Below are 21,466 nucleotides of genomic sequence, written 5' to 3'. Positions count from 1 at the left end.
GTTTCTCATATATTTCTGTTGTACAAAGTCTTGCTGATAAAGTGCAATCCTTACCAAATGAGCTTAGGACCCATGTAAGAGCTCATCTAGAAGAGTCATGCTCTTGTATTCCCTGGCCAGACAGGCCATGCAAATTTGGAAGAATGCCAAGCACCTGGTAGACAGCTGTACTCCAGCACACTTACAGCAATGTCCTCAGGGCTGTGATCAGGGGCTGCTTAGATTTGCGTATTCCACCCTATGTTGTGACATTGAGCTCCCTTGTTGAATTTGCTTTAGTCAGCCAAGTTGTGGCTGTTGACTCAATTTCAAAGCAGCTTTGGGCCGTTCAAGTGGCTGGTGAATAGCACTTTCTCTTTGTACGCTTTAAAGGTCTAAAGAGTTCTTCATAGGTACTGCTCTGTTTGGATTGTTCAAAGATCTGTTGGAAATGCTTATAATGGGATAAATAAATTGAGGGCATGCCTTTTCGGTACCAAACTTGCATGGCTGTCTGGCTTGTGGAAGGTGCTGCAAATGCAAGTCAGGATGGCCGAGTGGTCAAAGGCGCTGCGTTCAGGTCGCAGTCTCTTCTGGAGGCGTGGGTTCAAATCCCACTTCTGACAAACCTGTGTTTAATCTTCTTTTTTCTTGAGGGAGAAAATCAGATCATTTCCCTCACATGGTCTTATATGGTTGTCTTTTTGGAAAAGTGCAGTGAGTTTTTTTCTTGCTATAGCCACTTATGGCCTAAGATGTGTGTTTTTTTTGTTCACACTATCTTTCTCACTATGTAGATGGACAAGCAACATGTGGTCAGGATGGCCGAGAGGTCTAAGGCGCTGCGTTAAGGCCGCAGTCTCTCCTGGAGGCGTGGGTTCGAATCCCACTTCTGACAAAACTTTAAGTCCATTTTGTCTCTGCGTTCCTTCAGAATCTCAGCTAAAAATTGGCAGTGCATATAATATCTGAATAAGTACCAAACTTCAGTTTCAACTGCAAATGAATTTGCCCAATTCTGTCTTCAAGCTCTTATAATATTCTTCTAGCACTAGTGGTGTTTTATGTGTTTTTTGGGGGGTGCCGAAAAAAATCCCTTTTGTTGAAGAAATGGCTTACATTCAGTCTTGTGATATTTTTCGTTTCCAATAAGTAGATTTTTAATTTTATGTAACCTCATTTTCTAATGATCCATTCAAGAGATGTTTCCACTATGAAATGAAGAGCAAGGGGAAAGAGCACAAATGATAGAGCGAGTGAGTGCGATGGGGTGTTGAGGAAGGAGAGAATGAAACAAAGACAGAGTGAGTGAACGGCAGGTAGGCATAGAAGAGGAGACTAGAAGTGAAAGTGACTTGCTTTTCCCTGCTCTTGACCTCCCACCCATCTCAAACCAATCACAAACATACCTTCTATGCAACGTTGGTATGCAGAACTTCACTCCTCAGCCAGTGAGGGTGAGTCCCAAGCCAGGGGCTAGAGAGCAAAAGAATGGATGTGCTCAGACGTTCCTTGCTAGGGACAGTTGATCTGAAACAAGGCCTGCTCTCTTGTTTCCAGCAAGGATCTAGAAATTCTGCATGAATGTGCAAGGCACATTGACAGCATAAATTTGCATAAACTGCCCCACCTTCTGCCTTCCTACTTCCTGAGCAGTAGTTGTTTGTGTATAGAGAGAAAGGTCGCAGGCAAGGTAATTTTGTGAGTAGGATACAGAACCCTAAATAGCTGGTGAGAGGTATAAGTTATTCTAAAAGCATAAAAACAGTACACCTGTGAAATGAAATGCTTTCATATGTGATCTTCTGTGTTTTTTGTCCTGTGCAAAAAGTTGCACCTTGTGTTTGAAGGTTGAAAATATTTCAAGCTTGCATGGACGCAGAAATTTCTGAGTGACTTTTATACATTTCTTAGGACTCTTCACTGTCAGGATGGCCGAGAGGTCTAAGGCGCAGTGTTTAGGCCGCAGTCTCCTCTGGAGGCGTGGGTTCGAATCCCACTTCTGAAATGACTTTTGGAGATATAATCTTCTTCATCAGGATAACATCTGATGGAAGTTGCTTCTGTTCGTCTTCACCTGGGACGTTATTCCGTCCTCGTCTAGTCAAGAGAGCTTGGGTTTCTCATATATTTCTGTTGTACAAAGTCTTGCTGATAAAGTGCAATCCTTACCAAATGAGCTTAGGACCCATGTAAGAGCTCATCTAGAAGAGTCATGCTCTTGTATTCCCTGGATAGACAGGCCATGCAAATTTGGAAGAATGCCAAGCACCTGGTAGACAGCTGTACTCCAGCACACTTACAGCAATGTCCTCAGGGCTGTGATCAGGGGCTGCTTAGATTTGCGTATTCCACCCTATGTTGTGACATTGAGCTCCCTTGTTGAATTTGCTTTAGTCAGCCAAGATGTGGCTGTTGACTCAATTTCAAAGCAGCTTTGGGCCGTTCAAGTGGCTGGTGAATAGCACTTTCTCTTTGTACGCTTTAAAGGTCTAAAGAGTTCTTCATAGGTACTGCTCTGTATGGATTGTTCAAAGATCTGTTGGAAATGCTTATAATGGGATAAATAAATTGAGGGCATGCCTTTTCGGTACCAAACTTGCATGGCTGTCTGGCTTGTGGAAGGTGCTGCAAATGCAAGTCAGGATGGCCGAGTGGTCTAAGGCGCTGCGTTAAGGCCGCAGTCTCTCTTGGAGGCTTGGGTTCGAATCCCACTTCTGACAAAACTTTAAGTCCATTTTGTCTCTGCGTTCCTTCAGAATCTCAGCTAAAAATTGGCAGTGCATATAATATCTGAATAAGTACCAAACTTCAGTTTCAACTGCAAATGAATTTGCCCAATTCTGTCTTCAAGCTCTTATAATATTCTTCTAGCACTAGTGGTGTTTTATGTGTTTTTTGGGGGGTGCCTAAAAAATCCCTTTTATTGAAGAAATGGCTTACATTCAGTCTTGTGATATTTTTGGTTTCCAATAAGTAGATTTTTAATTTTATGTAACCTCATTTTCTAATGATCCATTCAAGAGATGTTTCCACTATGAAATGAAGAGCAAGGGGAAAGAGCACAAATGATAGAGCGAGTGAGTGAGATGGGGTGTTGAGGAAGGAGAGAATGAAACAAAGACAGAGTGAGTGAACGGCAGGTAGGCATAGAAGAGGAGACTAGAAGTGAAAGTGACTTGCTTTTCCCTGCTCTTGACCTCCCACCCATCTCAAACCAATCACAAACATACCTTCTATGCAACGTTGGTATGCAGAACTTCACTCCTCAGCCAGTGAGGGTGAGTCCCAAGCCAGGGGCTAGAGAGCAAAAGAATGGATGTGCTCAGACGTTCCTTGCTAGGGACAGTTGATCTGAAGCAAGGCCTGCTCTCTTGTTTCCAGCAAGGATCTAGAAATTCTGCATGAATGTGCAAGGCACATTGACAGCATGAATTTGCATAAACTGCCCCACCTTCTGCCTTCCTACTTCCTGAGCAGTAGTTGTTTGTGTATAGAGAGAAAGGTCGCAGGCAAGGTAATTTTGTGAGTAGGATACAGAACCCTAAATAGCTGGTGAGAGGTATAAGTTATTCTAAAAGCATAAAAACAGTACACCTGTGAAATGAAATGCTTTCATATGTGATCTTCTGTGTTTATTGTCCTGTGCAAAAAGTTGCACCTTGTGTTTGAAGGTTGAAATTATTTCAAGGTTGCATGGACGCAGAAATTTCTGAGTGACTTTTATACATTTCTTAGGACTCTTCACTGTCAGGATGGCCGAGTGGTCTAAGGTGCTGTGTTTAGGCCGCAGTCTCCTCTGGAGGCGTGGGTTCGAATCCCACTTCTGAAATGACTTTTGGAGATATAATCTTCTTCATCAGGATAACATCTGATGGAAGTTGCTTCTGTTCGTCTTCACCTGGGACGTTATTCTGTCCTCGTCTAGTCAAGAGAGCTTGGGTTTCTCATATATTTCTGTTGTACAAAGTCTTGCTGATAAAGTGCAATCCTTACCAAATGAGCTTATGACCCATGTAAGAGCTCATCTAGAAGAGTCATTCTCTTGTATTCCCTGGCCAGACAGGCCATACAAATTTGGAAGAATGCCAAGCACCTGGTAGACAGCTGGACTCCAGAACACTTACAGCAATTTCCTCAGGGCAGTGATCAGGGGCTGCTTAGATTTGCGAATTCCACCCTATGTTGTGACATTGAGATCCCTTGTTGAATTTGCTTTAGTCAGCCAAGATGTGGCTATTGACTCAATTTCAAAACAGCTTTGGGCCGTTCAAGTGGCTGGTGAATAGCACTTTCTCTTTGTACTCATTAAAGGTCTAAAGAGTTCTTCATAGGTACTGCTCTGTATGGATTGTTCAAAGATCTGTTGGAAATGCTTATAATGGGATAAATAAATTTAGGGCATGCCTTTTCGGTACCCCACTTGCATGGCTGTCTGGCTTGTGGAAGGTGCTGCAAATGCAAGTCAGGATGGCGGAGTGGTCTACGGCGCTGCGTTGAGGTCGCAGTCTCTTCTGGAGGCGTGGGTTCAAATCCCACTTCTGACAAACCTGTGTTTAATCTTCTTTTTTCTTGAGGGAGAAAATCAGATCATTTCCCTCACATGGGCTTATATGGTTGTCTTTTTGGAAAAGTGCAGTGAGTTTTTTTCTTGCTATAGCCACTCATGGCCTAAGATGTGTGTTTTTTTTGTTCACACTATCTTTCTCACTATGTAGATGAAGAAGCAACATGTGGTCAGGATGGCCGAGTGGTCTAAGGCGCTGCGTTAAGGCCGCAGTCTCTCCTGGAGGCGTGGGTTCGAATCCCACTTCTGACAAAACTTTAAGTCCATTTTGTCTCTGCGTTCCTTCAGAATCTCAGCTAAAAATTGGCAGTGCATATAATATCTGAATAAGTACCAAACTTCAGTTTCAACTGCAAATGAATTTGCCCAATTCTGTCTTCAAGCTCGTATAATATTCTTCTAGCACTAGTGGTGTTTTATGTGTTTTTTGGGGGTGCCTAAAAAATCCCTTTTATTGAAGAAATGGCTTACATTCAGTCTTGTGATATTTTTGGTTTCCAATAAGTAGATTTTTAATTTTATGTAACCTCATTTTCTAATGATCCATTCAAGAGATGTTTCCACTATGAAATGAAGAGCAAGGGGAAAGAGCTCAAATGATAGAGCCAGTGAGTGAGATGGGGTGTTGAGGAAGGAGAGAATGAAACAAAGACAGAGTGAGTGAACGGCAGGTAGGCATAGAAGAGGAGTCTAGAAGTGAAGGTGACTTGCTTTTCCCTGCTCTTGACCTCCCACCCATCTCAAACCAATCACAAACATACCTTCTATGCAACGTTGGTATGCAGAACTTCACTCCTCAGCCAGTGAGGGTGAGTCCCAAGCCAGGGGCTAGAGAGCAAAAGAATGGATGTGCTCAGACGTTCCTTGCTAGGGACAGTTGATCTGAAACAAGGCCTGCTCTCTTGTTTCCAGCAAGGATCTAGAAATTCTGCATGAATCTGCAAGGCACATTGACAGCATAAATTTGCATAAACTGCCCCACCTTCTGCCTTCCTACTTCCTGAGCAGTAGTTGTTTGTGTATAAAGAGAGAGGTCGCAGGCAAGATAATTTTGTGAGTAGGATACAGAACCCTAAATAGCTGGTGAGAGGTATAAGTTATTCTAAAAGCATAAAAACAGTACACCTGTGAAATGAAATGCTTTCATATGTGATCTTCTGTGTTTATTGTCCTGTGCAAAAAGTTGAACCTTGTGTTTGAAGGTTGAAATTATTTCAAGCTTGCATGGACGCAGAAATTTCTGAGTGACTTTTATACATTTCTTAGGACTCTTCACTGTCAGGATGGCCGAGTGGTCTAAGGCGCTGTGTTTAGGCCGCAGTCTCCTCTGGAGATGTGGGTTCGAATCCCACTTCTGAAATGACTTTTGGAGATATAATCTTCTTCATCAGGATAACATCTGATGGAAGTTGCTTCTGTTCATCTTCACCTGGGACGTTATTCTGTCCTCGTCTAGTCAAGAGAGCTTGGGTTTCTCATATATTTCTGTTGTACAAAGTCTTGCTGATAAAGTGCAATCCTTACCAAATGAGCTTATGACCCATGTAAGAGCTCATCTAGAAGAGTCATTCTCTTGTATTCCCTGGCCAGACAGGCCATACAAATTTGGAAGAATGCCAAGCACCTGGTAGACAGCTGGACTCCAGAACACTTTCAGCAATTTCCTCAGGGCAGTGATCAGGGGCTGCTTAGATTTGCGAATTCCACCCTATGTTGTGACATTGAGATCCCTTGTTGAATTTGCTTTAGTCAGCCAAGATGTGGCTATTGACTCAATTTCAAAGCAGCTTTGGGCCGTTCAAGTGGCTGGTGAATAGCACTTTCTCTTTGTACGCTTTAAAGGTCTAAAGAGTTCTTCATAGGTACTGCTCTGTATGGATTGTTCAAAGATCTGTTGGAAATGCTTATAATGGGATAAATAAATTGAGGGCATGCCTTTTCGGTACCAAACTTGCATGGCTGTCTGGCTTGTGGAAGGTGCTGCAAATGCAAGTCAGGATGGCCGAGTGGTCTAAGGCGCTGCGTTCAGGTCGCAGTCTCTTCTGGAGGCGTGGGTTCAAATCCCACTTCTGACAAACCTGTGTTTAATCTTCTTTTTTCTTGAGGGAGAAAATCAGATCATTTCCCTCACATGGGCTTATATGGTTGTCTTTTTGGAAAAGTGCAGTGAGTTTTTTTCTTGCTATAGCCACTTATGGCATAAGATGTGTGTTTTTTTTGTTCACACCATCTTTCTCACTATGTAGATGGACAAGCAACATGTGGGCAGGATGGCCGTGTGGTCTAAGGCGCTGCGTTAAGGCCGCAGTCTCTCTTGGAGGCTTGGGTTCGAATCCCACTTCTGACAAAACTTTAAGTCCATTTTGTCTCTGCGTTCCTTCAGAATCTCAGCTAAAAATTGGCAGTGCATATAATATCTGAATAAGTACCAAACTTCAGTTTCAACTGCAAATGAATTTGCCCAATTCTGTCTTCAAGCTCTTATAATATTCTTCTAGCACTAGTGGTGTTTTATGTGTTTTTTGGGGGGTGCCTAAAAAATCCCTTTTATTGAAGAAATGGCTTACATTCAGTCTTGTGATATTTTTGGTTTCCAATAAGTAGATTTTTAATTTTATGTAACCTCATTTTCTAATGATCCATTCAAGAGATGTTTCCACTATGAAATGAAGAGCAAGGGGAAAGAGCACAAATGATAGAGCCAGTGAGTGAGATGGGGTGTTGAGGAAGGAGAGAATGAAACAAAGACAGAGTGAGTGAACGGCAGGTAGGCATAGAAGAGGAGACTAGAAGTGAAGGTGACTTGCTTTTCCCTGCTCTTGACCTCCCACCCATCTCAAACCAATCACAAACATACCTTCTATGCAACGTTGGTATGCAGAACTTCACTCCTCAGCCAGTGAGGGTGAGTCCCAAGCCAGGGGCTAGAGAGCAAAAGAATGGATGTGCTCAGACGTTCCTTGCTAGGGACAGTTGATCTGAAACAAGGCCTGCTCTCTTGTTTCCAGCAAGGATCTAGAAATTCTGCATGAATGTGCAAGGCACATTGACAGCATAAATTTGCATAAACTGCCCCACCTTCTGCCTTCCTACTTCCTGGGCAGTAGTTGTTTGTGTATAAAGAGAGAGGTCGCAGGCAAGATAATTTTGTGAGTAGGATACAGAACCCTAAATAGCTGGTGAGAGGTATAAGTTATTCTAAAAGCATAAAAACAGTACACCTGTGAAATGAAATGCTTTCACATGTGATCTTCTGTGTTTATTGTCCTGTGCAAAAAGTTGCACCTTGTGTTTGAAGGTTGAAATTATTTCAAGCTTGCATGGACGCAGAAATTTCTGAGTGACTTTTATACATTTCTTAGGACTCTTCACTGTCAGGATGGCCGAGTGGTCTAAGGCGCTGTGTTTAGGCTGCAGTCTCCTCTGGAGGCGTGGGTTCGAATCCCACTTCTGAAATGACTTTTGGAGATATAATCTTCTTCATCAGGATAACATCTGATAGAAGTTGCATCTGTTCGTCTTCACCTGGGACGTTATTCCGTCCTCGTCTAATCAAGAGAGCTTGGGTTTCTCATATATTTCTGTTGTACAAAGTCTTGCTGATAAAGTGCAATCCTTACCAAATGAGCTTAGGACCCATGTAAGAGCTCATCTAGAAGAGTCATGCTCTTGTATTCCCTGGCCAGACAGGCCATGCAAATTTGGAAGAATGCCAAGCACCTGGTAGACAGCTGTACTCCAGCACACTTACAGCAATGTCCTCAGGGCTGTGATCAGGGGCTGCTTAGATTTGCGTATTCCACCCTATGTTGTGACATTGAGCTCCCTTGTTGAATTTGCTTTAGTCAGCCAAGATGTGGCTGTTGACTCAATTTCAAAGCAGCTTTGGGCCGTTCAAGTGGCTGGTGAATAGCACTTTCTCTTTGTACGCTTTAAAGGTCTAAAGAGTTCTTCATAGGTACTGCTCTGTTTGGATTGTTCAAAGATCTGTTGGAAATGCTTATAATGGGATAAATAAATTGAGGGCATGCCTTTTCGGTACCAAACTTGCATGGCTGTCTGGCTTGTGGAAGGTGCTGCAAATGCAAGTCAGGATGGCCGAGTGGTCAAAGGCGCTGCGTTCAGGTCGCAGTCTCTTCTGGAGGCGTGGGTTCAAATCCCACTTCTGACAAACCTGTGTTTAATCTTCTTTTTTCTTGAGGGAGAAAATCAGATCATTTCCCTCACATGGTCTTATATGGTTGTCTTTTTGGAAAAGTGCAGTGAGTTTTTTTCTTGCTATAGCCACTTATGGCCTAAGATGTGTGTTTTTTTTGTTCACACTATCTTTCTCACTATGTAGATGGACAAGCAACATGTGGTCAGGATGGCCGAGTGGTCTAAGGCGCTGCGTTAAGGCCGCAGTCTCTCCTGGAGGCGTGGGTTTGAATCCCACTTCTGACAAAACTTTAAGTCCATTTTGTCTCTGCGTTCCTTCAGAATCTCAGCTAAAAATTGGCAGTGCATATAATATCTGAATAAGTACCAAACTTCAGTTTCAACTGCAAATGAATTTGCCCAATTCTGTCTTCAAGCTCTTATAATATTCTTCTAGCACTAGTGGTGTTTTATGTGTTTTTTGGGGGGTGCCGAAAAAAATCCCTTTTGTTGAAGAAATGGCTTACATTCAGTCTTGTGATATTTTTCGTTTCCAATAAGTAGATTTTTAATTTTATGTAACCTCATTTTCTAATGATCCATTCAAGAGATGTTTCCACTATGAAATGAAGAGCAAGGGGAAAGAGCACAAATGATAGAGCGAGTGAGTGCGATGGGGTGTTGAGGAAGGAGAGAATGAAACAAAGACAGAGTGAGTGAACGGCAGGTAGGCATAGAAGAGGAGACTAGAAGTGAAAGTGACTTGCTTTTCCCTGCTCTTGACCTCCCACCCATCTCAAACCAATCACAAACATACCTTCTATGCAACGTTGGTATGCAGAACTTCACTCCTCAGCCAGTGAGGGTGAGTCCCAAGCCAGGGGCTAGAGAGCAAAAGAATGGATGTGCTCAGACGTTCCTTGCTAGGGACAGTTGATCTGAAACAAGGCCTGCTCTCTTGTTTCCAGCAAGGATCTAGAAATTCTGCATGAATGTGCAAGGCACATTGACAGCATAAATTTGCATAAACTGCCCCACCTTCTGCCTTCCTACTTCCTGAGCAGTAGTTGTTTGTGTATAGAGAGAAAGGTCGCAGGCAAGGTAATTTTGTGAGTAGGATACAGAACCCTAAATAGCTGGTGAGAGGTATAAGTTATTCTAAAAGCATAAAAACAGTACACCTGTGAAATGAAATGCTTTCATATGTGATCTTCTGTGTTTTTTGTCCTGTGCAAAAAGTTGCACCTTGTGTTTGAAGGTTGAAAATATTTCAAGCTTGCATGGACGCAGAAATTTCTGAGTGACTTTTATACATTTCTTAGGACTCTTCACTGTCAGGATGGCCGAGAGGTCTAATGCGCAGTGTTTAGGCCGCAGTCTCCTCTGGAGGCGTGGGTTCGAATCCCACTTCTGAAATGACTTTTGGAGATATAATCTTCTTCATCAGGATAACATCTGATGGAAGTTGCTTCTGTTCGTCTTCACCTGGGACGTTATTCCGTCCTCGTCTAGTCAAGAGAGCTTGGGTTTCTCATATATTTCTGTTGTACAAAGTCTTGCTGATAAAATGCAATCCTTACCAAATGAGCTTAGGACCCATGTAAGAGCTCATCTAGAAGAGTCATGCTCTTGTATTCCCTGGATAGACAGGCCATGCAAATTTGGAAGAATGCCAAGCACCTGGTAGACAGCTGTACTCCAGCACACTTACAGCAATGTCCTTAGGGCTGTGATCAGGGGCTGCTTAGATTTGCGTATTCCACCCTATGTTGTGACATTGAGCTCCCTTGTTGAATTTGCTTTAGTCAGCCAAGATGTGGCTGTTGACTCAATTTCAAAGTAGCTTTGGGCCGTTCAAGTGGCTGGTGAATAGCACTTTCTCTTTGTACGCTTTAAAGGTCTAAAGAGTTCTTCATAGGTACTGCTCTGTATGGATTGTTCAAAGATCTGTTGGAAATGCTTATAATGGGATAAATAAATTGAGGGCATGCCTTTTCGGTACCAAACTTGCATGGCTGTCTGGCTTGTGTAAGGTGCTGCAAATGCAAGTCAGGATGGCCGAGTGGTCTAAGGCGCTGCGTTCAGGTCCAGTCTCTTCTGGAGGCGTGGGTTCAAATCCCACTTCTGACAAACCTGTGTTTAATCTTCTTTTTTCTTGAGGGAGAAAATCAGATCATTTCCCTCACATGGGCTTATATGGTTGTCTTTTTGGAAAAGTGCAGTGAGTTTTTTTCTTGCTATAGCCACTTATGGCCTAAGATGTGTGTTTTTTTTTGTTCACACTATCTTTCTCACTATGTAGATGGACAAGCAACATGTGGTCAGGATGGCCGAGTGGTCTAAGGCGCTGCGTTAAGGACGCAGTCTCTCCAGGAGGCGTGGGTTCGAATCCCACTTCTGACAAAACTTTAAGTCCATTTTGTCTCTGCGTTCCTTCAGAATCTCAGCTAAAAATTGGCAGTGCATATAATATCGGAATAAGTACCAAACTTCAGTTTCAACTGCAAATGAATTTGCCCAATTCTGTCTTCAAGCTCGTATAATATTCTTCTAGCACTAGTGGTGTTTTATGTGTTTTTTGGGGGGTGCCTAAAAAATCCCTTTTATTGAAGAAATGGCTTACATTCAGTCTTGTGATATTTTTGGTTTCCAATAAGTAGATTTTTAATTTTATGTAACCTCATTTTCTAATGATCCATTCAAGAGATGTTTCCACTATGAAATGAAGAGCAAGGGGAAAGAGCACAAATGATAGAGTGAGTGAGTGAGATGGGGTGTTGAGGAAGGAGAGAATGAAACAAAGACAGAGTGAGTGAACGGCAGGTAGGCATAGAAGAGGAGACTAGAAGTGAAAGTGACTTGCTTTTCCCTGCTCTTGACCTCCCACCCATCTCAAACCAATCACAAACATACCTTCTATGCAACGTTGGTATGCAGAACTTCACTCCTCAGCCAGTGAGGGTGAGTCCCAAGCCAGGGGCTAGAGAGCAAAAGAATGGATGTGCTGAGACGTTCCTTGCTAGGGACAGTTGATCTGAAACAAGGCCTGCTCTCTTGTTCCCAGCAAGGATCTAGAAATTCTGCATGAATGTGCAAGGCACATTGACAGCATGAATTTGCATAAACTGCCCCACCTTCTGCCTTCCTACTTCCTGAGCAGTAGTTGTTTGTGTATAGAGAGAAAGGTCGCAGGCAAGGTAATTTTGTGAGTAGGATACAGAACCCTAAATAGCTGGTGAGAGGTATAAGTTATTCTAAAAGCATAAAAACAGTACACCTGTGAAATGAAATGCTTTCATATGTGATCTTCTGTGTTTATTGTCCTGTGCAAAAAGTTGAACCTTATGTTTGAAGGTTGAAATTATTTCAAGCTTGCATGGACGCAGAAATTTCTGAGTGACTTTTATACATTTCTTAGGACTCTTCACTGTCAGGATGGCCGAGTGGTCTAAGGCGCTGTGTTTAGGCCGCAGTCTCCTCTGGAGACGTGGGTTCGAAGCCCATTTCTGAAATGACTTTTGGAGATATAATCTTCTTCATCAGGATAACATCTGATGGACGTTGCTTCTGTTCGTCTTCACCTGGGACGTTATTCTGTCCTCGTCTAGTCAAGAGAGCTTGGGTTTCTCATATATTTCTGTTGTACAAAGTCTTGCTGATAAAGTGCAATCCTTACCAAATGAGCTTATGACCCATGTAAGAGCTCATCTAGAAGAGTCATTCTCTTGTATTCCCTGGCCAGACAGGCCATACAAATTTGGAAGAATGCCAAGCACCTGGTAGACAGCTGGACTCCAGAACACTTTCAGCAATTTCCTCAGGGCAGTGATCAGGGGCTGCTTAGATTTGCGAATTCCACCCTATGTTGTGACATTGAGATCCCTTGTTGAATTTGCTTTAGTCAGCCAAGATGTGGCTATTGACTCAATTTCAAAGCAGCTTTGGGCCGTTCAAGTGGCTGGTGAATAGCACTTTCTCTTTGTACTCATTAAAGGTCTAAAGAGTTCTTCATAGGTACTGCTCTGTATGGATTGTTCAAAGATCTGTTGGAAATGCTTATAATGGGATAAATAAATTTAGGGCATGCCTTTTCGGCACCCCACTTGCATGGCTGTCTGGCTTGTGGAAGGTGCTGCAAATGCAAGTCAGGATGGCCGAGTGGTCTAAGGCGCTGCGTTCAGGTCGCAGTCTCTTCTGGAGGCGTGGGTTCAAATCCCACTTCTGACAAACCTGTCTTTAATCTTCTTTTTTCTGGAGGGAGAAAATCAGATCATTTCCCTCACATGGGCTTATATGGTTGTCTTTTTGGAAAAGTGCAGTGAGTTTTTTTCTTACTATAGTCACTAATGGCCTAAGATGTGTGTTTTTTTGTTCACACTATCTTTCTCACTGTGTAGATGAACAAGCAACATGTGGTCAGGATGGCCGAGTGGTCTAAGGCGCTGCGTTAAGGCAGCAGTCTCTCCTGGAGGCGTGGGTTCGAATCCCACTTCTGACAAAACTTTAAGTCCATTTTGTCTCTGCGTTCCTTCAGAATCTCAGCTAAAAATTGGCAGTGCATATAATATCTGAATAAGTACCAAACTTCAGTTTCAACTGCAAATGAATTTGCCCAATTCTGTCTTCAAGCTCGTATAATATTCTTCTAGCACTAGTGGTGTTTTATGTGTTTTTTGGGGGGTGCCTAAAAAATCCCTTTTATTGAAGAAATGGCTTACATTCAGTCTTGTGATATTTTTGGTTTCCAATAAGTAGATTTTTAATTTTATGTAACCTCATTTTCTAATGATCCATTCAAGAGATGTTTCCACTATGAAATGAAGAGCAAGGGGAAAGAGCACAAATGATAGAGCGAGTGAGTGAGATGGGGTGTTGAGGAAGGAGAGAATGAAACAAAGACAGAGTGAGTGAACGGCAGGTAGGCATAGAAGAGGAGACTAGAAGTGAAAGTGACTTGCTTTTCCCTGCTCTTGACCTCCCACCCATCTCAAACCAATCACAAACATACCTTCTATGCAACGTTGGTATGCAGAACTTCACTCCTCAGCCAGTGAGGATGAGTCCCAAGCCAGGGGCTAGAGAGCAAAAGAATGGATGTGCTCAGACGTTCCTTGCTAGGGACAGTTGATCTGAAGCAAGGCCTGCTCTCTTGTTTCCAGCAAGGATCTAGAAATTCTGCATGAATGTGCAAGGCACATTGACAGCATGAATTTGCATAAACTGCCCCACCTTCTGCCTTCCTACTTCCTGAGCAGTAGTTGTTTGTGTATAGAGAGAAAGGTCGCAGGCAAGGTAATTTTGTGAGTAGGATACAGAACCCTAAATAGCTGGTGAGAGGTATAAGTTATTCTAAAAGCATAAAAACAGTACACCTGTGAAATGAAATGCTTTCATATGTGATCTTCTGTGTTTATTGTCCTGTGCAAAAAGTTGCACCTTGTGTTTGAAGGTTGAAATTATTTCAAGGTTGCATGGACGCAGAAATTTCTGAGTGACTTTTATACATTTCTTAGGACTCTTCACTGTCAGGATGGCCGAGTGGTCTAAGGTGCTGTGTTTAGGCCGCAGTCTCCTCTGGAGGCGTGGGTTCGAATCCCACTTCTGAAATGACTTTTGGAGATATAATCTTCTTCATCAGGATAACATCTGATGGAAGTTGCTTCTGTTCGTCTTCACCTGGGACGTTATTCTGTCCTCGTCTAGTCAAGAGAGCTTGGGTTTCTCATATATTTCTGTTGTACAAAGTCTTGCTGATAAAGTGCAATCCTTACCAAATGAGCTTATGACCCATGTAAGAGCTCATCTAGAAGAGTCATTCTCTTGTATTCCCTGGCCAGACAGGCCATACAAATTTGGAAGAATGCCAAGCACCTGGTAGACAGCTGGACTCCAGAACACTTACAGCAATTTCCTCAGGGCAGTGATCAGGGGCTGCTTAGATTTGCGAATTCCACCCTATGTTGTGACATTGAGATCCCTTGTTGAATTTGCTTTAGTCAGCCAAGATGTGGCTATTGACTCAATTTCAAAACAGCTTTGGGCCGTTCAAGTGGCTGGTGAATAGCACTTTCTCTTTGTACTCATTAAAGGTCTAAAGAGTTCTTCATAGGTACTGCTCTGTATGGATTGTTCAAAGATCTGTTGGAAATGCTTATAATGGGATAAATAAATTTAGGGCATGCCTTTTCGGCACCCCACTTGCATGGCTGTCTGGCTTGTGGAAGGTGCTGCAAATGCAAGTCAGGATGGCCGAGTGGTCTAAGGCGCTGCGTTCAGGTCGCAGTCTCTCCTGGAGGCGTGGGTTCGAATCCCACTTCTGAAAAAACTTTAAGTCCATTTTGTCTCTGCGTTCCTTCAGAATCTCAGCTAAAAATTGGCAGTGCATATAATATCTGAATAAGTACCAAACTTCAGTTTCAACTGCAAATGAATTTGCCCAATTCTGTCTTCAAGCTCGTATAATATTCTTCTAGCACTAGTGGTGTTTTATGTGTTTTTTGGGGGGTGCCTAAAAAATCCCTTTTATTGAAGAAATGGCTTACATTCAGTCTTGTGATATTTTTGGTTTCCAATAAGTAGATTTTTAATTTTATGTAACCTCATTTTCTAATGATCCACTCAAGAGATGTTTCCACTATGAAATGAAGAGCAAGGGGAAAGAGCACAAATGATAGAGCGAGTGAGTGAGATGGGGTGTTGAGGAAGGAGAGAATGAAACAAAGACAGAGTGAGTGAACGGCAGGTAGGCATAGAAGAGGAGACTAGAAGTGAAAGTGACTTGCTTTTCCCTGCTCTTGACCTCCCACCCATCTCAAACCAATCACAAACATACCTTCTATGCAACGTTGGTATGCAGAACTTCACTCCTCAGCCAGTGAGGGTGAGTCCCAAGCCAGGGGCTAGAGAGCAAAAGAATGGATGTGCTCAGACGTTCCTTGCTAGGGACAGTTGATCTGAAGCAAGGCCTGCTCTCTTGTTTCCAGCAAGGATCTAGAAATTCTGCATGAATGTGCAAGGCACATTGACAGCATGAATTTGCATAAACTGCCCCACCTTCTGCCTTCCTACTTCCTGAGCAATAGTTGTTTGTGTATAGAGAGAAAGGTCGCAGGCAAGGTAATTTTGTGAGTAGGATACAGAACCCTAAATAGCTGGTGAGAGGTATAAGTTATTCTAAAAGCATAAAAACAGTACACCTGTGAAATGAAATGCTTTCATATGTGATCTTCTGTGTTTATTGTCCTGTGCAAAAAGTTGCACCTTGTGTTTGAAGGTTGAAATTATTTCAAGGTTGCATGGACGCAGAAATTTCTGAGTGACTTTTATACATTTCTTAGGACTCTTCACTGTCAGGATGGCCGAGTGGTCTAAGGTGCTGTGTTTAGGCCGCAGTCTCCTCTGGAGGCGTGGGTTCGAATCCCACTTCTGAAATGACTTTTGGAGATATAATCTTCTTCATCAGGATAACATCTGATGGAAGTTGCTTCTGTTCGTCTTCACCTGGGACGTTATTCTGTCCTCGTCTAGTCAAGAGAGCTTGGGTTTCTCATATATTTCTGTTGTACAAAGTCTTGCTGATAAAGTGCAATCCTTACCAAATGAGCTTATGACCCATGTAAGAGCTCATCTAGAAGAGTCATTCTCTTGTATTCCCTGGCCAGACAGGCCATACAAATTTGGAAGAATGCCAAGCACCTGGTAGACAGCTGGACTCCAGAACACTTACAGCAATTTCCTCAGGGCAGTGATCAGGGGCTGCTTAGATTTGCGAATTCCACCCTATGTTGTGACATTGAGATCCCTTGTTGAATTTGCTTTAGTCAGCCAAGATGTGGCTATTGACTCAATTTCAAAACAGCTTTGGGCCGTTCAAGTGGCTGGTGAATAGCACTTTCTCTTTGTACTCATTAAAGGTCTAAAGAGTTCTTCATAGGTACTGCTCTGTATGGATTGTTCAAAGATCTGTTGGAAATGCTTATAATGGGATAAATAAATTTAGGGCATGCCTTTTCGGTACCCCACTTGCATGGCTGTCTGGCTTGTGGAAGGTGCTGCAAATGCAAGTCAGGATGGCGGAGTGGTCTACGGCGCTGCGTTGAGGTCGCAGTCTCTTCTGGAGGCGTGGGTTCAAATCCCACTTCTGACAAACCTGTGTTTAATCTTCTTTTTTCTTGAGGGAGAAAATCAGATCATTTCCCTCACATGGGCTTATATGGTTGTCTTTTTGGAAAAGTGCAGTGAGTTTTTTTCTTGCTATAGCCACTCATGGTCTAAGATGTGTGTTTTTTTTGTTCACACTATCTTTCTCACTATGTAGATGAAGAAGCAACATGTGGTCAGGATGGCCGAGTGGTCTAAGGTGCTGCGTTAAGGCCGCAGTCTCTCCTGGAGGCGTGGGTTCGAATCCCACTTCTGACAAAACTTTAAGTCCATTTTGTCTCTGCGTTCCTTCAGAATCTCAGCTAAAAATTGGCAGTGCATATAATATCTGAATAAGTACCAAACTTCAGTTTCAACTGCAAATGAATTTGCCCAATTCTGTCTTCAAGCTCGTATAATATTCTTCTAGCACTAGTGGTGTTTTATGTGTTTTTTGGGGGTGCCTAAAAAATCCCTTTTATTGAAGAAATGGCTTACATTCAGTCTTGTGATATTTTTGGTTTCCAATAAGTAGATTTTTAATTTTATGTAACCTCATTTTCTAATGATCCATTCAAGAGATGTTTCCACTATGAAATGAAGAGCAAGGGGAAAGAGCTCAAATGATAGAGCCAGTGAGTGAGATGGGGTGTTGAGGAAGGAGAGAATGAAACAAAGACAGAGTGAGTGAACGGCAGGTAGGCATAGAAGAGGAGTCTAGAAGTGAAGGTGACTTGCTTTTCCCTGCTCTTGACCTCCCACCCATCTCAAACCAATCACAAACATACCTTCTATGCAACGTTGGTATGCAGAACTTCACTCCTCAGCCAGTGAGGGTGAGTCCCAAGCCAGGGGCTAGAGAGCAAAAGAATGGATGTGCTCAGACGTTCCTTGCTAGGGACAGTTGATCTGAAACAAGGCCTGCTCTCTTGTTTCCAGCAAGGATCTAGAAATTCTGCATGAATCTGCAAGGCACATTGACAGCATAAATTTGCATAAACTGCCCCACCTTCTGCCTTCCTACTTCCTGAGCAGTAGTTGTTTGTGTATAAAGAGAGAGGTCGCAGGCAAGATAATTTTGTGAGTAGGATACAGAACCCTAAATAGCTGGTGAGAGGTATAAGTTATTCTAAAAGCATAAAAACAGTACACCTGTGAAATGAAATGCTTTCATATGTGATCTTCTGTGTTTATTGTCCTGTGCAAAAAGTTGAACCTTGTGTTTGAAGGTTGAAATTATTTCAAGCTTGCATGGACGCAGAAATTTCTGAGTGACTTTTATACATTTCTTAGGACTCTTCACTGTCAGGATGGCCGAGTGGTCTAAGGCGCTGTGTTTAGGCCGCAGTCTCCTCTGGAGATGTGGGTTCGAATCCCACTTCTGAAATGACTTTTGGAGATATAATCTTCTTCATCAGGATAACATCTGATGGAAGTTGCTTCTGTTCATCTTCACCTGGGACGTTATTCTGTCCTCGTCTAGTCAAGAGAGCTTGGGTTTCTCATATATTTCTGTTGTACAAAGTCTTGCTGATAAAGTGCAATCCTTACCAAATGAGCTTATGACCCATGTAAGAGCTCATCTAGAAGAGTCATTCTCTTGTATTCCCTGGCCAGACAGGCCATACAAATTTGGAAGAATGCCAAGCACCTGGTAGACAGCTGGACTCCAGAACACTTTCAGCAATTTCCTCAGGGCAGTGATCAGGGGCTGCTTAGATTTGCGAATTCCACCCTATGTTGTGACATTGAGATCCCTTGTTGAATTTGCTTTAGTCAGCCAAGATGTGGCTATTGACTCAATTTCAAAGCAGCTTTGGGCCGTTCAAGTGGCTGGTGAATAGCACTTTCTCTTTGTACGCTTTAAAGGTCTAAAGAGTTCTTCATAGGTACTGCTCTGTATGGATTGTTCAAAGATCTGTTGGAAATGCTTATAATGGGATAAATAAATTGAGGGCATGCCTTTTCGGTACCAAACTTGCATGGCTGTCTGGCTTGTGGAAGGTGCTGCAAATGCAAGTCAGGATGGCCGAGTGGTCTAAGGCGCTGCGTTCAGGTCGCAGTCTCTTCTGGAGGCGTGGGTTCAAATCCCACTTCTGACAAACCTGTGTTTAATCTTCTTTTTTCTTGAGGGAGAAAATCAGATCATTTCCCTCACATGGGCTTATATGGTTGTCTTTTTGGAAAAGTGCAGTGAGTTTTTTTCTTGCTATAGCCACTTATGGCATAAGATGTGTGTTTTTTTTGTTCACACCATCTTTCTCACTATGTAGATGGACAAGCAACATGTGGGCAGGATGGCCGTGTGGTCTAAGGCGCTGCGTTAAGGCCGCAGTCTCTCTTGGAGGCTTGGGTTCGAATCCCACTTCTGACAAAACTTTAAGTCCATTTTGTCTCTGCGTTCCTTCAGAATCTCAGCTAAAAATTGGCAGTGCATATAATATCTGAATAAGTACCAAACTTCAGTTTCAACTGCAAATGAATTTGCCCAATTCTGTCTTCAAGCTCTTATAATATTCTTCTAGCACTAGTGGTGTTTTATGTGTTTTTTGGGGGTGCCTAAAAAATCCCTTTTATTGAAGAAATGGCTTACATTCAGTCTTGTGATATTTTTGGTTTCCAATAAGTAGATTTTTAATTTTATGTAACCTCATTTTCTAATGATCCATTCAAGAGATGTTTCCACTATGAAATGAAGAGCAAGGGGAAAGAGCACAAATGATAGAGCCAGTGAGTGAGATGGGGTGTTGAGGAAGGAGAGAATGAAACAAAGACAGAGTGAGTGAACGGCAGGTAGGCATAGAAGAGGAGACTAGAAGTGAAAGTGACTTGCTTTTCCCTGCTCTTGACCTCCCACCCATCTCAAACCAATCACAAACATACCTTCTATGCAACGTTGGTATGCAGAACTTCACTCCTCAGCCAGTGAGGGTGAGTCCCAAGCCAGGGGCTAGAGAGCAAAAGAATGGATGTGCTCAGACGTTCCTTGCTAGGGACAGTTGATCTGAAGCAAGGCCTGCTCTCTTGTTTCCAGCAAGGATCTAGAAATTCTGCATGAATGTGCAAGGCACATTGACAGCATGAATTTGCATAAACTGCCCCACCTTCTGCCTTCCTACTTCCTGAGCAATAGTTGTTTGTGTATAGAGAGAAAGGTCGCAGGCAAGGTAATTTTGTGAGTAGGATACAGAACCCTAAATAGCTGGTGAGAGGTATAAGTTATTCTAAAAGCATAAAAACAGTACACCTGTGAAATGAAATGCTTTCATATGTGATCTTCTGTGTTTATTGTCCTGTGCAAAAAGTTGCACCTTGTGTTTGAAGGTTGAAATTATTTCAAGGTTGCATGGACGCAGAAATTTCTGAGTGACTTTTATACATTTCTTAGGACTCTTCACTGTCAGGATGGCCGAGTGGTCTAAGGTGCTGTGTTTAGGCCGCAGTCTCCTCTGGAGGCGTGGGTTCGAATCCCACTTCTGAAATGACTTTTGGAGATATAATCTTCTTCATCAGGATAACATCTGATGGAAGTTGCTTCTGTTCGTCTTCACCTGGGACGTTATTCTGTCCTCGTCTAGTCAAGAGAGCTTGGGTTTCTCATATATTTCTGTTGTACAAAGTCTTGCTGATAAAGTGCAATCCTTACCAAATGAGCTTATGACCCATGTAAGAGCTCATCTAGAAGAGTCATTCTCTTGTATTCCCTGGCCAGACAGGCCATACAAATTTGGAAGAATGCCAAGCACCTGGTAGACAGCTGGACTCCAGAACACTTACAGCAATTTCCTCAGGGCAGTGATCAGGGGCTGCTTAGATTTGCGAATTCCACCCTATGTTGTGACATTGAGATCCCTTGTTGAATTTGCTTTAGTCAGCCAAGATGTGGCTATTGACTCAATTTCAAAACAGCTTTGGGCCGTTCAAGTGGCTGGTGAATAGCACTTTCTCTTTGTACTCATTAAAGGTCTAAAGAGTTCTTCATAGGTACTGCTCTGTATGGATTGTTCAAAGATCTGTTGGAAATGCTTATAATGGGATAAATAAATTTAGGGCATGCCTTTTCGGTACCCCACTTGCATGGCTGTCTGGCTTGTGGAAGGTGCTGCAAATGCAAGTCAGGATGGCGGAGTGGTCTACGGCGCTGCGTTGAGGTCGCAGTCTCTTCTGGAGGCGTGGGTTCAAATCCCACTTCTGACAAACCTGTGTTTAATCTTCTTTTTTCTTGAGGGAGAAAATCAGATCATTTCCCTCACATGGGCTTATATGGTTGTCTTTTTGGAAAAGTGCAGTGAGTTTTTTTCTTGCTATAGCCACTCATGGTCTAAGATGTGTGTTTTTTTTGTTCACACTATCTTTCTCACTATGTAGATGAAGAAGCAACATGTGGTCAGGATGGCCGAGTGGTCTAAGGCGCTGCGTTAAGGCCGCAGTCTCTCCTGGAGGCGTGGGTTCGAATCCCACTTCTGACAAAACTTTAAGTCCATTTTGTCTCTGCGTTCCTTCAGAATCTCAGCTAAAAATTGGCAGTGCATATAATATCTGAATAAGTACCAAACTTCAGTTTCAACTGCAAATGAATTTGCCCAATTCTGTCTTCAAGCTTGTATAATATTCTTCTAGCACTAGTGGTGTTTTATGTGTTTT

At 42.7% G+C, this 21,466-nt stretch overlaps 23 non-coding genes across 23 annotated transcripts; all 23 read left to right on the top strand.

The window, feature by feature from the left end:
• Window positions 1-522: 522 nt before the first annotated feature.
• Window positions 523-605, top strand: TRNAL-CAG (transfer RNA leucine (anticodon CAG)). The gene has a single exon. It is a non-coding gene; the product is annotated as a tRNA-Leu (tRNA).
• A 189-nt stretch (window positions 606-794) lies between these two features.
• On the top strand, window positions 795-877 carry TRNAL-AAG (transfer RNA leucine (anticodon AAG)). The gene has a single exon. It is a non-coding gene; the product is annotated as a tRNA-Leu (tRNA).
• A 1,742-nt stretch (window positions 878-2,619) lies between these two features.
• Window positions 2,620-2,702, top strand: TRNAL-AAG (transfer RNA leucine (anticodon AAG)). The gene has a single exon. It is a non-coding gene; the product is annotated as a tRNA-Leu (tRNA).
• A 1,026-nt stretch (window positions 2,703-3,728) lies between these two features.
• TRNAL-UAG (transfer RNA leucine (anticodon UAG)) lies at window positions 3,729-3,811 on the top strand. Its single transcript has one exon. It is a non-coding gene; the product is annotated as a tRNA-Leu (tRNA).
• A 632-nt stretch (window positions 3,812-4,443) lies between these two features.
• Window positions 4,444-4,526, top strand: TRNAL-GAG (transfer RNA leucine (anticodon GAG)). Its single transcript has one exon. It is a non-coding gene; the product is annotated as a tRNA-Leu (tRNA).
• A 189-nt stretch (window positions 4,527-4,715) lies between these two features.
• On the top strand, window positions 4,716-4,798 carry TRNAL-AAG (transfer RNA leucine (anticodon AAG)). The gene has a single exon. It is a non-coding gene; the product is annotated as a tRNA-Leu (tRNA).
• A 1,025-nt stretch (window positions 4,799-5,823) lies between these two features.
• On the top strand, window positions 5,824-5,906 carry TRNAL-UAG (transfer RNA leucine (anticodon UAG)). Its single transcript has one exon. It is a non-coding gene; the product is annotated as a tRNA-Leu (tRNA).
• Window positions 5,907-6,538: 632 nt separating this feature from the next.
• On the top strand, window positions 6,539-6,621 carry TRNAL-CAG (transfer RNA leucine (anticodon CAG)). The gene has a single exon. It is a non-coding gene; the product is annotated as a tRNA-Leu (tRNA).
• Window positions 6,622-7,919: 1,298 nt separating this feature from the next.
• TRNAL-UAG (transfer RNA leucine (anticodon UAG)) lies at window positions 7,920-8,002 on the top strand. Its single transcript has one exon. It is a non-coding gene; the product is annotated as a tRNA-Leu (tRNA).
• A 632-nt stretch (window positions 8,003-8,634) lies between these two features.
• On the top strand, window positions 8,635-8,717 carry TRNAL-CAG (transfer RNA leucine (anticodon CAG)). Its single transcript has one exon. It is a non-coding gene; the product is annotated as a tRNA-Leu (tRNA).
• Window positions 8,718-8,906: 189 nt separating this feature from the next.
• TRNAL-AAG (transfer RNA leucine (anticodon AAG)) lies at window positions 8,907-8,989 on the top strand. Its single transcript has one exon. It is a non-coding gene; the product is annotated as a tRNA-Leu (tRNA).
• A 2,014-nt stretch (window positions 8,990-11,003) lies between these two features.
• TRNAL-AAG (transfer RNA leucine (anticodon AAG)) lies at window positions 11,004-11,086 on the top strand. Its single transcript has one exon. It is a non-coding gene; the product is annotated as a tRNA-Leu (tRNA).
• A 1,741-nt stretch (window positions 11,087-12,827) lies between these two features.
• Window positions 12,828-12,910, top strand: TRNAL-CAG (transfer RNA leucine (anticodon CAG)). Its single transcript has one exon. It is a non-coding gene; the product is annotated as a tRNA-Leu (tRNA).
• A 188-nt stretch (window positions 12,911-13,098) lies between these two features.
• Window positions 13,099-13,181, top strand: TRNAL-AAG (transfer RNA leucine (anticodon AAG)). The gene has a single exon. It is a non-coding gene; the product is annotated as a tRNA-Leu (tRNA).
• A 1,026-nt stretch (window positions 13,182-14,207) lies between these two features.
• On the top strand, window positions 14,208-14,290 carry TRNAL-UAG (transfer RNA leucine (anticodon UAG)). The gene has a single exon. It is a non-coding gene; the product is annotated as a tRNA-Leu (tRNA).
• A 1,741-nt stretch (window positions 14,291-16,031) lies between these two features.
• On the top strand, window positions 16,032-16,114 carry TRNAL-UAG (transfer RNA leucine (anticodon UAG)). Its single transcript has one exon. It is a non-coding gene; the product is annotated as a tRNA-Leu (tRNA).
• A 632-nt stretch (window positions 16,115-16,746) lies between these two features.
• Window positions 16,747-16,829, top strand: TRNAL-GAG (transfer RNA leucine (anticodon GAG)). The gene has a single exon. It is a non-coding gene; the product is annotated as a tRNA-Leu (tRNA).
• A 189-nt stretch (window positions 16,830-17,018) lies between these two features.
• Window positions 17,019-17,101, top strand: TRNAL-AAG (transfer RNA leucine (anticodon AAG)). The gene has a single exon. It is a non-coding gene; the product is annotated as a tRNA-Leu (tRNA).
• Window positions 17,102-18,126: 1,025 nt separating this feature from the next.
• Window positions 18,127-18,209, top strand: TRNAL-UAG (transfer RNA leucine (anticodon UAG)). The gene has a single exon. It is a non-coding gene; the product is annotated as a tRNA-Leu (tRNA).
• Window positions 18,210-18,841: 632 nt separating this feature from the next.
• On the top strand, window positions 18,842-18,924 carry TRNAL-CAG (transfer RNA leucine (anticodon CAG)). The gene has a single exon. It is a non-coding gene; the product is annotated as a tRNA-Leu (tRNA).
• A 1,297-nt stretch (window positions 18,925-20,221) lies between these two features.
• Window positions 20,222-20,304, top strand: TRNAL-UAG (transfer RNA leucine (anticodon UAG)). The gene has a single exon. It is a non-coding gene; the product is annotated as a tRNA-Leu (tRNA).
• A 632-nt stretch (window positions 20,305-20,936) lies between these two features.
• On the top strand, window positions 20,937-21,019 carry TRNAL-GAG (transfer RNA leucine (anticodon GAG)). Its single transcript has one exon. It is a non-coding gene; the product is annotated as a tRNA-Leu (tRNA).
• A 189-nt stretch (window positions 21,020-21,208) lies between these two features.
• Window positions 21,209-21,291, top strand: TRNAL-AAG (transfer RNA leucine (anticodon AAG)). Its single transcript has one exon. It is a non-coding gene; the product is annotated as a tRNA-Leu (tRNA).
• The last annotated feature ends 175 nt before the right edge of the window (window positions 21,292-21,466 follow it).

Source organism: Lissotriton helveticus, chromosome 8, assembly GCF_964261635.1.
Source record: "Lissotriton helveticus chromosome 8, aLisHel1.1, whole genome shotgun sequence".
NCBI lineage: Eukaryota > Metazoa > Chordata > Amphibia > Caudata > Salamandridae > Lissotriton > Lissotriton helveticus.
This window is presented reverse-complemented; position numbering and strand designations above follow the sequence as displayed.